We start from the raw sequence: 15,696 nt of genomic DNA, 5'->3' as shown, positions 1-15,696 counted from the left end.
CTGATGGCGGTGCCGAGGAACAAATTGATCTTGCAGTTTTGATGTGATCTTTTTTCAAGTGCCGGTTAAGAAACTTTCAGCATCCATTTCCTTCACCCCCGATGGCTGCGTGCTTGGGAGGGAGGGAGGAAGGGGCTCACCGTGGTGAGAGGCAGCTGTGCCACGAAAAGGCAGCTGCCTGCTTGGGGGGGGGGAAGCTCCAGCATCTGCCGCGAGCTGGGGAGGCCGGTGGCTCTGCTCACCCCAGACCCGTGTTTCCCCGGGGGGACGTGGAGCGACTTTGCTGCCCGTTTTCCTCCCTTCGAGGAGCCTCAGCAGCAGAAGCTGTGGCTGTGCTGTGAAATGCTGGTCTGTCACCCTGCGTTGGCGCGGGGTGTATATAGGACGTAACGACTCCATCCATCCTACGGACGGTAGCCGTAGGGCGAGGAAGCTAGCTCAGAGCCCGTCTTCAATCTTCCTCCCCAGAGCACCTGCTAAAGAAACAAAACCTGCAGCTAGTGCAAACCATATAGTTCAGAGCTAATTTCTTTTCCTTCTGGTGCTGTAACTCGCTAAACTCATTTAATGCATCCCCCAAAACTGAAACAACAAACCCAGCCTGGTTTTGCCAAGTTACAGGCTGGGTTTACATGTAGACGTTAAGTTTATCAAGCATTGCCGTTTCTTCCCTATGCAGCGAGTGCTCTCGGGTGACCGTCAGTTGTGTTACGTGAGTCGAGGCTAAACCCAGCTCTGGGGCTACAAACCAGCTGACTCAGGGAAGTGCTGAGCTGTTAAGGACGACGGCATTCAGTGCAGCAGGTACTGAGCTCTGAACTTCTCTCCTCTCTCCTCGGAGCACCGAGAGAGTTTGTAAATTCGTGCCAAGCCTGAGCGAGAGCTGTAGGGCTGTCGTTACCCAGATCGTTCTTCTTTAAAGTACAAATAAAGAGAGCAGCATTTCATCTGAACACCTGAATGCTGTATTATGTTCTTTTATAGCCAGCCCCAGCCTGCCGGGAGCTGTGGGCCGCTCTGCAAGGCCTTCTGTGCTCTGAAACAAGAAGAAATAAACAACCTCGTGGAGAAGCACAAATGCATTTTGGCTGGGGATGGAGGGGGACGTTGGTTGAGCACTGCTCTCCTCCGCTCTTACGTGTCAGCGTTGCGTGATGGCTGTCTGCAACAGCAAACTGCCAGACCCCCATGAGATTCGTCCCTGTCAAAGCCAAGGGGAGCTGAACCAGAAAAAACACCGGGCAAAGGCAATGTTTGCTGAAAGCCTCGCCGTCAGCCTTGCTGGGACCCCGGGGCAGGGGCTTGCTCAAGAGGAGCTCGCCACGGGTCAGCAAACGGCGCCGAAAGGGTATTTTGCAAGCGTGTCTCTGCCTCTGCTTTTGAACTTCTTCCAGGGTTTGCAGCGCTTAATAGCAGGAGACAACATTGCAGCGGGAGACCAGAGCAGTGATGCAGCGTTAGCAAATGGCTTTTGTCAAAGTTTCCATCGCAGGGAGCTGCAGAGCCACATGCCAACACGGCAGCCCTCGGTCTGCACGAACAACGAGGGGTGCGGGGTTATTCTGCCAAATCCCTTCTGTGTGTGAAAAAAGCTCCTTCTGAAAAAACTGTAATTTCAGTGCCAAAAATGCATAAAATTGTCAAAAAGTTCACTTTTTTATGCCTCCCTTCAGAGGAAATCCTGCTGACCGTCTCTGCTCCAGCTTTCCCTGAAACCCAGGGCCTTGATTCATCACGTCGGTGGTAGCTTGGGGTTGACGGTGCTCGTGTTGTGCCCATGCTCTGTTGCAAAATAAAATCTCCCAGAGCGGCTCCTTCTGCAGAGGCAGCACAAGCCCCAACGGACACCTGGAGCCGAGCAAGATGCAACGTGGGCTTGGGAGGATCCTGAAGCTTTCCCCATCTGCAGCATGGAGGGGACCCAGGAGCCCACACCGGCAACCGCAGGGCCAGAAGCTGATGAAATTATTGGTGCAAACAAGAAGAGAGAGAGCAGGGTCTCTGCTGCCAGCCCTTGGCTCGAAAGTCCTTTTAGAAGCAAGCCGGCATCTGACTGCGAGCAATTTATCAGGAGTGAGTGGATATTGCTTATGACAGAGGGAGTCTTAATATTGCATTACTTCATTTATTTAGCACCTCTCCTCTAATGCCCAGGGGAAGGATAATGGGAAACAGTGTTGTGGGTTGCTGGGGGTTAGTTGTTATTTTTCTTCCCTGCTAAAAGCAAACATCTCCAGCTGGTTCTTGGCTCAAAGGAGAAATACTGGCTTTTCAAAAAGAAGGGATGTCAAGTCATTAAAAGCTGCAGGAAGAGGAAGTCTTCTGAGATGGGAGTGGAAACGGGGCCAGAGAGCTGGAGCCAGAAAGCAGAGGTAGGAAGTGCAGGAAGATTGGAGGCAGTTGTGCAATGAATGTGCAGGTAGAAGGTAATCAGTGACCAAGTGCTGGTTAATTTACTGTCACCGGCCTCTCACGCTGGACACACACTTAGTCCCTTTTTCCGCTGGGCTCTGATCTTCATCAGCAGCGATCGCTTCTCGCTCCCAGCTCCGGAACAGCTCCCGGCACGGCGGCTCTCTGGGCCAGCAGAGCCAAAGGGACTCTCTGCTCTGCCCGGAAAGCAGATTAGCACTCTGCTATCAGGGCCACGCGCCACCGTCAGCCGGCGCTGGCCTGCAGCCAGGCACCTCGGAGCAGGGAGCCGGAGCCCGGGGCTCTCCATCCCGCCCAGCACCCGGCTGGCGCCGCTCACCTTTGGCAGCGCCGAGCATCTCCCTGGGCATTAACCCGCCGGAAAGCTGTCGGCCTCGGCTGTGAGCAGAGATGTGTCTTTGCAACTGAGCACTCGTTCCTTTATTCCCCGTGGCACGGTCGGGGGGGCTCTTTGGAAGCCGTCGGGAGTCGCAGGAGCCAGGTCGTGCCAGCAAACCCAGCGTGGGAGCGCCGGGAAAGCCGTGCTGGCTGTGCTCGCAGGCAGGGACCATGCCGCCTTCCAGCCCTCCTCTTCACTTTTCCTTCCAGGAGCCAGGTGTGATTATCACCAACGTCACTGTTCCTGCGTCAGGGCCGCAGGGTCTCCCCTCTCCCTGCAAAGGAAAATATCGGGAGAGGCAGGCTGTGAAACCATCAACCCAGTCAAGTTTTGGCTCTAAAATCCCTGCTGACTCCTGTGATTTATCACTCACCCAGCTGCTACTTGCAGCTTGGAAAAGGTAAGCAGGGGGGGGAATGGATTTTAAAAGCTTGGCTTTAAAGCCCACAGTCAGACCAAGACTCCTGCCCTGTCCGAGGTAACGGGGTAGGAACAACGTTACTGATTATGGGTGAAATAAAACAACCATCCACTTCAGGCTGTGGTACGAAAGGGTAATTCTGCTGCCTTCTCTTCCCTGACACACGTCTTTTGAACCATGATGCGAGAAACCAGTATTCAGATACCAAAACCCCTGCCGCCTTCCTTGTCTTTCAATTTATTCCCCAGGCACCTTGTTTGCCCCAAACTTCTGCCATCGCAGTTTCTGTTTCAGAAAGCAGAAGCAAACACGTGCCAGGGGCATCACCGAGGCGGCGTCTCCCCGGGCAGATGGGGTGATGCCCAGGGGATTCTTCTTCCCCTCCTTTCAAACCAGCTGCTCTGCAAACTTGGGTCCAGATCACTCGCTTTCTGCCCCCAAGGGCTGGTTTTTTTCCACCTTTCCAGCCATCACCATCAGTGATTTTTTCCCCAGCAAAAAACTCCAGCCTCTGTGGAAGAGTAAAACAGTCCCAGGGCCGAGTTTTCCCAACACTCTCGCTGCAAACCACAGCGGCAGTTTCTGTCTCGGCTGTTAATAATCCCATGGATGGTAACGCCACTCCAGGCAAAGGTTTTGCTTAAAAGCCTCGATGATGATACTTTGCAGGGAGTTATTTGGCTTGTACCTTTGTATTTCCGTCTCCTGACCCAAATCTTGCCATAACAGCCCCCAAACTTGCTGCTTGTCAGGTCTTGTTTTAGCTACAACCCTCCTCCCTTCCCCTGCTTGGCGGCATGAATTTTAATGTGACATCCCAGCACCAGGCCTGTCACTTGGCTATTGCCTGTATCACACGCTCGTACGTATGAGCCCCAGGTCTAATTAATGTAATAAAATGTGTAAAAGTACTAAATCTCCTCAGACGTGGCAATTTTATCACGTCTATATACTGTCACAGCACAAGTAAAACTGACAGTAAAGAATAAAACAGTTATGTCTCTGGCATTTTTTATTACTTTTAATATGCTACCTTTTTTTGTTACTGGAAATTTAAATTATAATGGTATGCTTTACTTAAAAAAAAGAAAGTATCCATAGCAACGGGAACATCTAAATTATTACAGGCTGATCACTTCTCTCCTAGAGTCACATCACATGCCTTTCAAAGACAGTCCCAGAGGTGCAGGATTTTAATAGAATTTTTTTTTTTTACCTTTTTTGCGAATAAACAACTGTATACACAGCACTTTCTCCATCAATATGCTGCCTACAGAAAGATCTAAACCTAATAACTGCCAGCATGCTTCATTACCCAGAGAGGGAGGCTTTCAGGCTCGCTCTTGCAATCCTTACTTCATACGAGTCTTTCTAATCCGAGTCGGTGCCCTCTGGTTATCCCATGTGAAACTGGAGAATTTCCGTCGAGTTCAGCTGATGTAAATTCTGTCTTGAATCAGGGGAAAGGAGGAGGGGAAGGGGAAGGGGAAGACCACTGAGCCTGCAGCATCAGGAACCTGCTTGTTAGATTAAAAGCTGGAGTCAGTCTTATTTGTATTTTGTTCTTTCCAAATTCCTAGTTGTCATGCCCAGAAAACAACTTCAGCAGCTGCTTGACATTTAAAAGGCGATCGGTGGGAAAATACCCAGATATTTTTCAGCCACCATCCCTACATGTGAGCCTCCTCGGTGACTTTTGGTCTGAAGCAGCTATAGCTTTCCACTCTTGATAAATTCCTTCACCTTAATCACGAAAAAAGCCCTTCCGATACACACGCAGAGCTGTCAAATGTAAGAAACAAACATGCTGGAAGAAATAGAAAGACTTTTTTTTTCCTCCGATCTCAATTATAGGAATCATATGCGTCATCTGGATCAATAGTAAGTCGAAATTGCTCAGCCAGAAAGATTTTATATATAAAAAAGCAGCAGCTGATAGCCTTCCTCTAAGCTCATGTATTATTATGTTATAACTGAAATTATGGTAGTAAACCATGTTTACAGGCTCTCTTGGAAAGCTCAGGTTAAGAACAAAGGCTTAATAAATGTACTTGTACAGAGTAACAAGATCTTAAACCAAGCCTGTATGTATCTGAGATCTTATCGTGTTCAGTAATAGCAGAGATTTGCTTTTTATGTCCTTTGTTTCCCACTGCCGCGTGGTACATTCCTGGGTCATCATTTCCTGCATTTCCCCCCAGAGGTGGCCGCAATTCAAGGAGGATATATTTCCAGAGCAGAACCTGCAAATTACAGTGGAATGAGGCAGTCTTTAAAAATATAAAATATTACTTATCATTTAGCCTTTGCAGCGTAAGAGCTGATGTGCAGACAAGTGGTTGTGGTTCACTGAGGCCAGCCCAAAGCAAGAACGTTAAAAACCAGGAAAACGTGTCGGAGTTCTTTGGCTGGTTTGATTTGTTTGTAAGGAAGGGTCGGGGAAGCTTCACATCCGTGGAAAAAGAGGGGGCTCCAAGGAGAGAGCTTGCAGGTTTCGAATATGGTTGTCATCGGGGTGATGCCAGGCAAACGCTATTACAGGAACCGGGTGTATCGTCTGTCGGTGACTTTCAGATCAACTTGGTTTCATATGCGAGTTAAAAAAAAGTCAGAGCGAGAGAAGGTGGGTGGTTAAAGAGGACTGAGAATGATGCAAAAAAGTCTGTCAGACCTGCAGATCCGGCTCACATTTGAAAATCACCCTCTTACGGCTCCTGTGAAATCACTTGTTAATAAAGAGTCTATAACAGGAGCCTATAATTTTGTGGTTGATGCATGAGCCAGAAGACAAGCCAGTTCACCCTCACATAGCTTTATTAAAGCCATGGGTCCAGCTGGAGTCACAAATATTTACTTTCTGTTGAGCACACAAGATCATACAGAAATACTGGGCACTGACCTGTGATACCAGGCAGCCATTTAAAGCTGTCGGTCGTTGCCCGCTCTCACCTCCCTCCCAGCTGTACGGCATCAGGTCTAGCAGGAAGGTTTCCCTAATCCGTAGGTGGAGCTCTTTGACTCACAGCTTCCCTGAACCCACCTTCCTGCCTTTTGGAGTAATTAAATAAATCCAAGAAGCCACGGCCCCAGGTACTTGGGAGTATTTGTCATCCAGTGGCATGTCTGTGGGCAGGGAGAGATGGGACTGTGCTGCTCTACCTGGGATTTGCTTCTTAAATTGGGCCAGGTTTGATCCTCAGCGTTTATGTTTGAGGCTTTGATGCATCCATAAGTGTTTTGGGGCTTGGCAGTGGGTCAGAGCCAATCAGCAAAATGTGATTGTATGCGTCTGAAAACAGTCGGCGCTGGGAGGGCAAGACCTTTGCTTTTAAGGGTGACAAGAGGGTGGACCTTGTTTTTTCATGCTGGTTAAAACACTGTGATCCAGCGGATGGCTGGTGTTCTATGAGTCAGGACTAAATTCTGGGGGAAGGCTGTCAGAACCTGGGTTACTTGCTCCTTCGTGGTCTCCCATTTATATATCGAGCTGACCTGACTCAAGTCTGTGGAATGTGATGGGAGAATGGGAAAAGCTTCTGGTAAAGTTATTTAAGGACTTCAGACGGGTACGAGCATACAAGTCATTTTACAACTATGACAGGAGAAACTTGGCTAGCGCTGCTGGTTGTATTTCACAGATGCTTCCCCCCCACCCTTCATGCTATGTGTCTTTCCAGTTCTGCTTTTTATGTCCTCAAAATGACGGTGTGGTCTCTCGAGGCCAGAGTAAGACAGAGTCAGCACAGGCTGGAGCAGATCTTTTCAGTTACAAGTGTTCCCTCATCTCGTTAACCAGATTGCATAAGGAGGTGCAATACTGCTGAGCTCAAAATTACATCTCTTTATTTCATACCTGACACAGCAGCAGCAGATGAGAGAGACAGCTGCAAACAAGTTTAAAAGTATTGCTTCCTCAGAGCAAAATTCAGGAGATGAGACGTTTGGGTTTCATCTGGCTAACCGAAAGCCTGTGGGGAGCTCTGGATGCTACTGCCTGATGCCTGCTGCTGCCGCAGCCACGTGATATCGGCTCCGGGCTGGCCCAGAGCACCGCAGAGCTTTTGAGGGCACCCACCCGTGCGTTTTGCAACAAGCTGTGATTTATGGGATGCTTGTGGAGCGGCTGGTCTCTTTGTGATAACAAAGGAGAGTCTGTGACGTGACTCCTCTGAGAGCAGGGAACACACTCTTCAACCCCAGAGGTCCTTTGTAGCCTGTGTCCCCATGCCACCGCTGCATCCCTGGCTGACAATATGATCCCACTTGTCATCCCCTCTCTGGTCCATGATCAGCAGATCAGGTCTGATGGCTGCAAGCTGAGCTCCTCATTTTACTTGGAGGGAGCGCAGGTGTGGTCCTGCCCTTGCATTGCCAATGCTTCTCCCCTTATGCTGCTCCTGCCAGCTTTAGTTAAATGTCATTGAATCAGCTTCTTCCGAGTGATTAACTCGCTCTCAGACCCTCAGTACGAACCAAATGCTGAGCCAGGAGTGATGGAGCTGGGAGATGAGATTTGTGGCCAGAATCTGGGAAAGATTCAGTTTGGAGCAAGGGGAGCCTGATCCTAACCTGCCTTGTGTCTCTTGCTGTGGCTGCAAAGTTCGAAGCAGGGAGCGATAAAGCCTCCTTTAAATGCTGGCTGCCCTGATGAGCTCGGGTTTTATCTGGTTTGGGACCTACTAAGGCCATTTCAGGAAGGTGCTTGAAGTGATAACGTAATGCAATATCTGGAAAGGCGGTTTCTAGCTGTGTGGTGAGAATAAGTGCAATAGATTGTAAAGCCAGGGGAAACCATTATCAGCATCTCATCTGATTTTATACAGAAACACATGGTTCAAAGACGTCACTTGGTAACATCTGTGCTGAGCTCCAAACTTCCATCTGAGTTACTAGATCTCTTTAAAACCACACACAGTCTTCAAAACTTGTGGAAAAAAAAAAAAGAATTTCCTATATCTTAAAGACCTTTCCAGGTCTGATACAATACTGTATTCCCTCTCCTCAAAAGTTTGATCCACCAGGCACAAAAGTGCTTTCAAAGAGCAAGAAGGTGGACAACTAGCTCAAGAGGAGAGCCCCTTCCGTGTAAAGCGGCGTTCTGCAGTCAACCATCTGACCATCTGTCCCTGGATTTTTCCTCTTGTCTCCAGGATGACCCTCAGCAATGGCTATTTGAGGGCTGAAGTTATCATAGAACCATAGAATAGTTTGGGTTGGAAGGGACCTCTAACGGTCATCTAGTCCAACCCCCCTGCCGTGGGCAGGGACATCTTCAACTAGAGCAGGTTGCTCAGAGCCCCGTCCAGCCTGACCTGGAATGGTTCCAGGGATGGGGCATCCACCACCTCTCTGGGCAACCTGGGCCAGTGCTTCACCACCCTCAGTGTAAAAAATTTCTTCCTTATATCTAGTCTGAATCTCCCCTCTTTTAGGTTAAAGCTGTTCCCCCTTGTCCTGTCGCAACAGGCCCTGCTAAAAAGTCTGCCACTATTTTTTTTATAAGCCCCCTTTAAGTACTGACAGGCTGCAATAAGGTCTCCCCGAAGCCTTCTCTTCTCCAGGCTGAACAACCCCAACTCTCTTCCTCCTCTTTTACCTCTCGGAGCTTCTGACGCCAGTGCTGGGAGGATTTTCTAGGCCGAAATGGAAAGAGCCCTGAGCAAGATGGGGGAAAGGCTTTGGAAGCAGGCCATTAACAAAGCATTAAAGGCTGAACTGAATTTGCCTTTGGCAAATACTCGCAGGCTTCCCGGTTTTTTGCAGGCTTCTTCCCGACCCTGATTTGAGATGCTACTGGATGATGCTGCTGCTCCGATCCCGCGGGTATGGGCTGTCGGGAGCGAGGAGTCCCAGCGCACGTGTATGTCTGCCCTCCTCCACGCCGCACAGCCCATGGGCTGCCCTTGAGGGCCATCATGGACTCGGTGGCCTGTGTCAGAGTGATGGCTGGAAAAACCACCTGACAAATTGAAGCAGACACAAAGCAACAACCTTCCAAGATCAGCGTAGGTGACATTGCTTTTCTGCTACCAACCAGCTAGAAAATGAGCAATTACAACCTCCCTACAGTGCTAGCTAACTCCTACAAAGGTACTTGAAAGTACACGGCCTCAGCACTGACTATGCTGATTAACTCCATATCCCATACAGCATTTACAGTCCGTGGGCTTGCGCTCCAAGGAAGCTCAGCCTGTCCTGAGAGACTCTGGCTTCAAAAAGCCACAAAACCTGGGAGAATATCAGCAACGTGAAGACTGTTGCTGTTGCAGCTCCCCATCAGAAACCCACCAGCCAGGCTAGAGGACGCTGTGTCCCCACAGGTCATCTGTTTCACGTCTTGACCAAGAAATCTTTGGGGTTTGTTTCCTTTCGGAAGCCAGGACAGGAGGACACTGCCCTGAAACATTAATTTCCTTACCTCTCCCTTCCCCCGTAACTACTTGATTTTCCCCCTCCCTTGCCCTTCTGATACCTGGCAGGTATTTTTATAACCCCACATTTGTTATTTTCTCCAGTTCTCATTTTCTGTTTTACAGCCTGGCCACCTGGTCAGAGCCTTTTTAATCTGTATGCAGCATGCATGGCTGGTGCAGCCCATAGGAGACCTGTATTTAAAAATGCATGCTAATATACAACAGCTTGAAGCACAGAAATACAAACGCTTTCTTCCCCCTCTTTTGGGCACTACTGCCGGCTGCAGCGTGAGCACGCTTTCTCACACAGACATATATATTGGGAGAGGGAGAAAGCACCAACCTATACAAGGTTTGTTAGGGTCCTTGGAGAGGATCTGTTTAGCCTGGACGAGGATCCAAGGAAGATTTTTCTTGTTCTTTTGTGTGGATTAGGCGTTGCCCTATGTGCAAGCTTAAGGTAGGAAAAGGAAAGACAAACGCCTCCTGAAAACGTAATTGGATCTATGGGTCCAAGTAGATTTGTCATTCCATGGGATCTCTTGGATAACAGATGGAGAATGATGGGACGGTGAGTCTGGGCTGGTACCACCCGGAGACATCAGGTAAGGAAAAGCATTTTCCTGTTTCACAGGGCTTCAGCACCATAAAATTGTTTTATTTTGTACCAACCCAGGAAAAATTGAAAGGCAACTGAGGAGGACATTTCTGAAGTCAGTAGCAACCTGGGGGACGGAACCCCACTCTCTCCCACCCGTACGCAGCAGGGTCCTTCCTACGGCACGGGCTTTGCTGGCACACTTCCACCAGTAAAGGCCCATGCTCGGGAAGCGGCTGATACTGGAAAAGGGAGCTCCTCCGTCAGCGGAGTGCAATTCCCTCTCCAATGCCGATGCCGGGATGATGAGGCACCTACAAGCTCTGTCTGTGTCAGAGGATGCGTTTTGCTTGCATATGCCACGAGTTAGGTGGGGCATCTCTACTCACCAGACTTACACTGGCAAAATGTCAACAGTTTGGTGTAGACCTACCCAGGCTCCCGTATAAATATAGTGTAGACAGTGATTCATCTGAGCGATGTTAGGAGTGACCTGTTTCTCAGGTTGGGATAGATGAACTTCACCCTGAAGGTGACTTAAAAGTTATTCTGGGCTACGCTGAGCCCTCTCCATATTTCAGTGTTTACCAGGAAGCATGGTGCAGTGTACAGCAGAAAGAAGGCAACCATCTGAGGTGGATTTGGCCTTACAGGGGGATATTGGCACTCAGGGGAAAAGCTGATTTTTAAAAAAGAGCAACAATCCTGCCTTTCAGGGGAAAAAAAATAACCTGCGAAATAGGACTGTGACACCAGCAGGTCTGCAAAGTGCAGATTCTTCTTCTTTTATGGCTTTAGCTTATGACTTCCCATGATCATTTAAAATCTTAACTCATATGTCTTGTCTGGATACTAATGATCTGACACAGGAACTCCCACTCTGGAAACGTGAACTCTGCAGTGTCTCTATTTTTCTGTATTGGTTAATGTCTGGATAGGGAAAAGGGTAATTCTATAATTTGGCAAAGCAATGCATAGCAAAGCGCTTCAACTTTTACTCCTCTCCACAGGGAACAGAAATATATTTAGCTGCTAGAACATCTGCCTCATTAACCTTATCTTTTCTTTTCTTTTTTTTTCCTACGCACTATTGACCTCTTTGAAAGAGGTTTAAATTCTGCTTACCTTGAAAGTCCCTGGGGAGGGACTTCACCTGCCAGGCACCAGGCTCCATGCAAAACACGTGAGGCATTTATCCCAATCAATAACCTGGCAGCTTCAGATCACTACAGAAAGAGGCTGGTAACATCTGAGTAGTGCCAATAAAATACTCTGGAACCTGTGTATTAATCTTAATATAAATGCCCAAAGGGCATCTACTGACCTACTTTACCCTCCAGCGTAAGTTACTGTACAGTTGACAAATGATTTTAACAGAGCCTTAATGGTCACCTGAGGATGGCCGATATATAGTGCTATAAGCTGGAATTTTCATTGCAGCACATAGTTTAAATGACTTTTACCTCTTTTGGAAGTGCTTCTTTTTCCCTATAATGGAAATATTTACGTTATCCCATTCAAATGCTCTAAGGTGTCTTTATTTCTCTTGGCCTGGCTCATAATGGCCTAGTTCGAAAGTGTTAAAGTTTAAGGGAAATGGGCTTGGCACCAAGGGAAGTAGGAAAATATTTTTTCCTCTGTAAGATGGATCTGTTTGCGTTAGGAAGGTGCTTGTTCTGTAATGGCGCAGGCTTCTCATTTACCATGTGCAGGGGAGTGTCTCTGCAGCAGATTCAGGGTCTCTCTACATCACTTTAGTAGCACAGGAAAATAATCGAGAGGGGTTGAAGGTTTGATCCAATGAGTTTATCAAGGTTTTCCTAAACATTGTCAGAGGGAATCCAATCTAAAGACAGCAATGTTGGACAGTAACTTATCCTACTTGTAGACAAATGGCCAGAGGACCTCCATGGCTCATGGAGTTATCACTTGCCATTAAGCCTAGTAACTCCCGTCAATAATCTGACCCAAAGGTTTCTTATACTGTTATCTCTTGCTGGAAAAAAAACAAGACTGCTTGTCCTATAACAGCTATTCTGATAAGTTTCTTTGCAACCTCCATAAACTGGCGGGTTTTAGTCTTTGACTTGTGGTCTCCTAAAGACAAATGTGCTCTGTGCAGATTTCCATATAGTTTATATGAACTTGGGGTTTTTTCAGTATTTTTTAATAGATTGCTACAGGGCAGTGTATTAACCCCAAGGGTCTGCTAACCACAAGTTGGAGATCACTGTCCTAAATTATCAGAGCACTTATCTATTAGCCCAGACGAAATCACATACTAAGCCTCATCTAAAACTAACCCCTTTGGGCACGATCCTCTTCAGACTCAGCACCAGAGCTGAAAACTGCCAAAGCCCTGCTGAAATCACTATCCCCATGGCATCATTATTAATAGAAGCGACAGTCCAGGCAGTGGGTCCGAAGCAGACCGTTGCTTGTGGGGCTGATGTAAACCATAAGAGTTCTGAGGCAGGTAATGAAAATGTATGACTGTGTTTCATCTTTGGCCAAAACACAGAGCAGAACCAAAAGAATTTTTTTTTTTTCCCTTCTAGTCTGCGGACAATGAATAGGATGAGCAGAAAGGCTTTTCCTCCCATGCTCCCACATGGTGATTAATCTTCCCAGCATTTGAAGATGTTGGTCATTATTTCCTGGCTTGCCTTGAAATCCACTCTTAAAAAGCAGCAAGCAGCAGGATATCTTTATATGATGAAAGAAGATTTTTGTGAAATATGCATTTGTTTCAATGTTCTCAGAGCAAACCTAGCCCAACCCTTCAAGGAGAGCAGAGATTATCACATCTGGGGGAAAGCAGAGACTGCTGCAGACATACGAGGCTATCTCTGGATTCGGGACTGACAATGGCCTACACAGATGGTTGTCACATAAATGGAAGTTCACCCTTTGGGAGATTATTTTCCTTTAACGACTAAACCAGGCTTTAGTGACTACCTAGAAGCCTGGCAGTTTCCAAAGGCATCATTTTGGCTGGCTCCTTCTGTGGCTGGAACACTCCTGTGGTTTGTCAAATGGGGTCCCTTGGCACACTTTTGAGCTGCGCTCGGTCCTCACCAATGTAAGATGAGACTGTCACCTCCTGGTTTCTTTCCAAATAGTTCAGATGACTGCAGACTTGTTAGGAAACTTTGAATAGCCAGATTTTACCTGAAAAGGAGGGGAGATCTCCCTGCCCCAAACAACTCAAGATAAAAAAACTGCTCTAGGCAGAGGATAATTCATTCCCCAGGATGCTGTCGGGACCACCACATCTTGTACAAACTGCTTTTTGGGTTGACTCCAAATATATTTTTGACCCAAACCAAATATTTAACTTTGGTTTAAGATTGTTGGGTTTTCTTAATGCTTCTGTTTGTCGAAAACTGGTTTTGTTTCGCTTTTCTTAGACAAAACTACTCACCAAGTTCATCACCGATTTGTCTGCAGTTGTGGTTAGCCTGAACTGCATTTTCTGACAAGCCAACTCTTTTTCTGAAAATTATTCTTAGACATTTTCCACTTGGGATCTTATTTCTGAAGCCATCTAAAATAGGATGTTGCTCCACATTCGCAACAGCAAATTCATTACATTCTTGTGGCCCTTATCTCACTTAAGTAGGGGGAAATGGAAGACAGTCATTCTGATGATGCCGATTTTAATGAAAAAAAGCTTGCGCAGCCTGCTACATTAGTCACCTGGTGTTACAAGAAAGTAATAAACTAGAACTGTTTCTGCTCTTTCCTCCATGCACCTTATGCTATGTTCCTGCTTTTGCACTATTTTTCATCTTGTTTTATATTTTCCCCGGCACAGAAGAGGTAAGATTGTTGAGACATAGACCTTTACCATAATTAAGCAAGATTCCTCCTCTTGTGAAAGCCCATTCCTACCCAATTCTGGTTTAAGAGACATAGAACGGATTGTTATCTCAGACGTGAATGGCTTTTCCCCTTTTTCTTAGAAAACTGATAAGTCTGGCTGAGGTGGTGGCAGGTTTTATATTGTGCAAATGTCTCTCTCTCCTGCCAGCAGAGAACTGCCATTTGAATTCTCAGCGAGACTTCTGTGCATCCCTGAATGTGAGTCTTAATTCAGATAATTAATATCTTGTATGGATGAATGTGGAGTTAAAAGAAAAGCAGTCAAACCTGCAGATCAGTGCATGCTGATGCGTCTCAATTCAGAGGTTTGGGGGCTAGATATGCTATTTTCTGTGTTTTGAATTTGGCTGTAGCTGCTACTAGCATTTCAATAGCATCCCAGGCAGGGTGAGGTAGCTGCCTTCTCCGCATCAGCCATTCACTCTTGACTGGTAAGGAGACGAAGGGGCTCAGTAGCCCCTGGTTTTGCAGGTTTAGCACATGAAAATTGTATGCCTGCACGGCACAAACTAAATGAAATCAGGGCAAAATCCACTGCTAGTTTATCTGTTCTTGTTACAGCCTGCAAACCTCCTCCTTGGCAGCACAAGATGGTCAATAGATGCTGCTGGGATCATCTGGAGGAGGAGGAAGGCTGCTCCAAAGAGCCATGCCTTAAACATGTCTTTCTACACCTTTATCACCTACTTCTACATCAGTTTTCTCGCACCACATGTAGGTTGGTACTCCAGGCTGTGACTGGAGGGAACTTACTCTGTTGGCTGAAGTCATCTGGGCTATATACCCACCCTGTCTAGGTGACTTTCCCATGGTTACATTATTATTACAATTTAGCCTTTCAGGTGTCTTATTAGAATACCTCTTACCAAAACGATCCCAGTAATCCATCAGCACATGGTCTAATCTAACAAGCAATCATGCTTTTCACTCTGTTCCTTAAGGAGCACAAGGCAACAGCACACTCTCCTAGATTAAAAGCAAGCTACTACGTACACTGGGAAACCGCAATCCACTTTCATATAGCAGATAACGAAGTTCCTAATTATCTAGGCTTCTCAAGAGCCTCGTGTCCTCTGCTTGTATTTCCAAAACCTTAAAATAATCAATATCAGACAGATTTCTTCTGTCCTGAGTCATTACAGGCCATCGGGGATTGTTTTGCTCATTCTCGCTGCGCGTAGCTGAGCCCTGCTTCAAGAAAGTTTAGGGCTGTTGCTTGCATAATGTATCAGCCAGTTTAAATGTATGGATTTCCCCTTATCTGATCACAACTAGATAAAATGACAGTAGCTGCAGTGGGCCTGACAGCCTACACACGTCTGAGCCTTTAAATAGACATTACATCTTGCTGCTTGCAGGTGAGGAAAAGCAGCCTTGGGGCTGCACAGAGAGGGAAGATGCCTCAGAAGCTTTGTCCTCCCCAAAACATTCCCCACTGGGCCACGGGTGAGTAAGAGCCCCGGGGTGGGAACAGCCAGCAGCCACCCCACACAGCGTGAACCCTCTGTTCCCAGCGGGGAACTCGGCAGCTCGTAAGATCAGGCTTCAGGAAGCTGAGCAACAAATT

The sequence above is a fragment of the Pygoscelis adeliae genome, unplaced genomic scaffold (genome assembly GCF_000699105.1).
Source record: "Pygoscelis adeliae isolate BGI_AS28 unplaced genomic scaffold, ASM69910v1 Scaffold359, whole genome shotgun sequence".
Lineage (NCBI taxonomy): Eukaryota > Metazoa > Chordata > Aves > Sphenisciformes > Spheniscidae > Pygoscelis > Pygoscelis adeliae.
The sequence above is the reverse complement of the archived record's forward strand: the minus strand, read 5'-3'. Positions refer to the sequence as shown.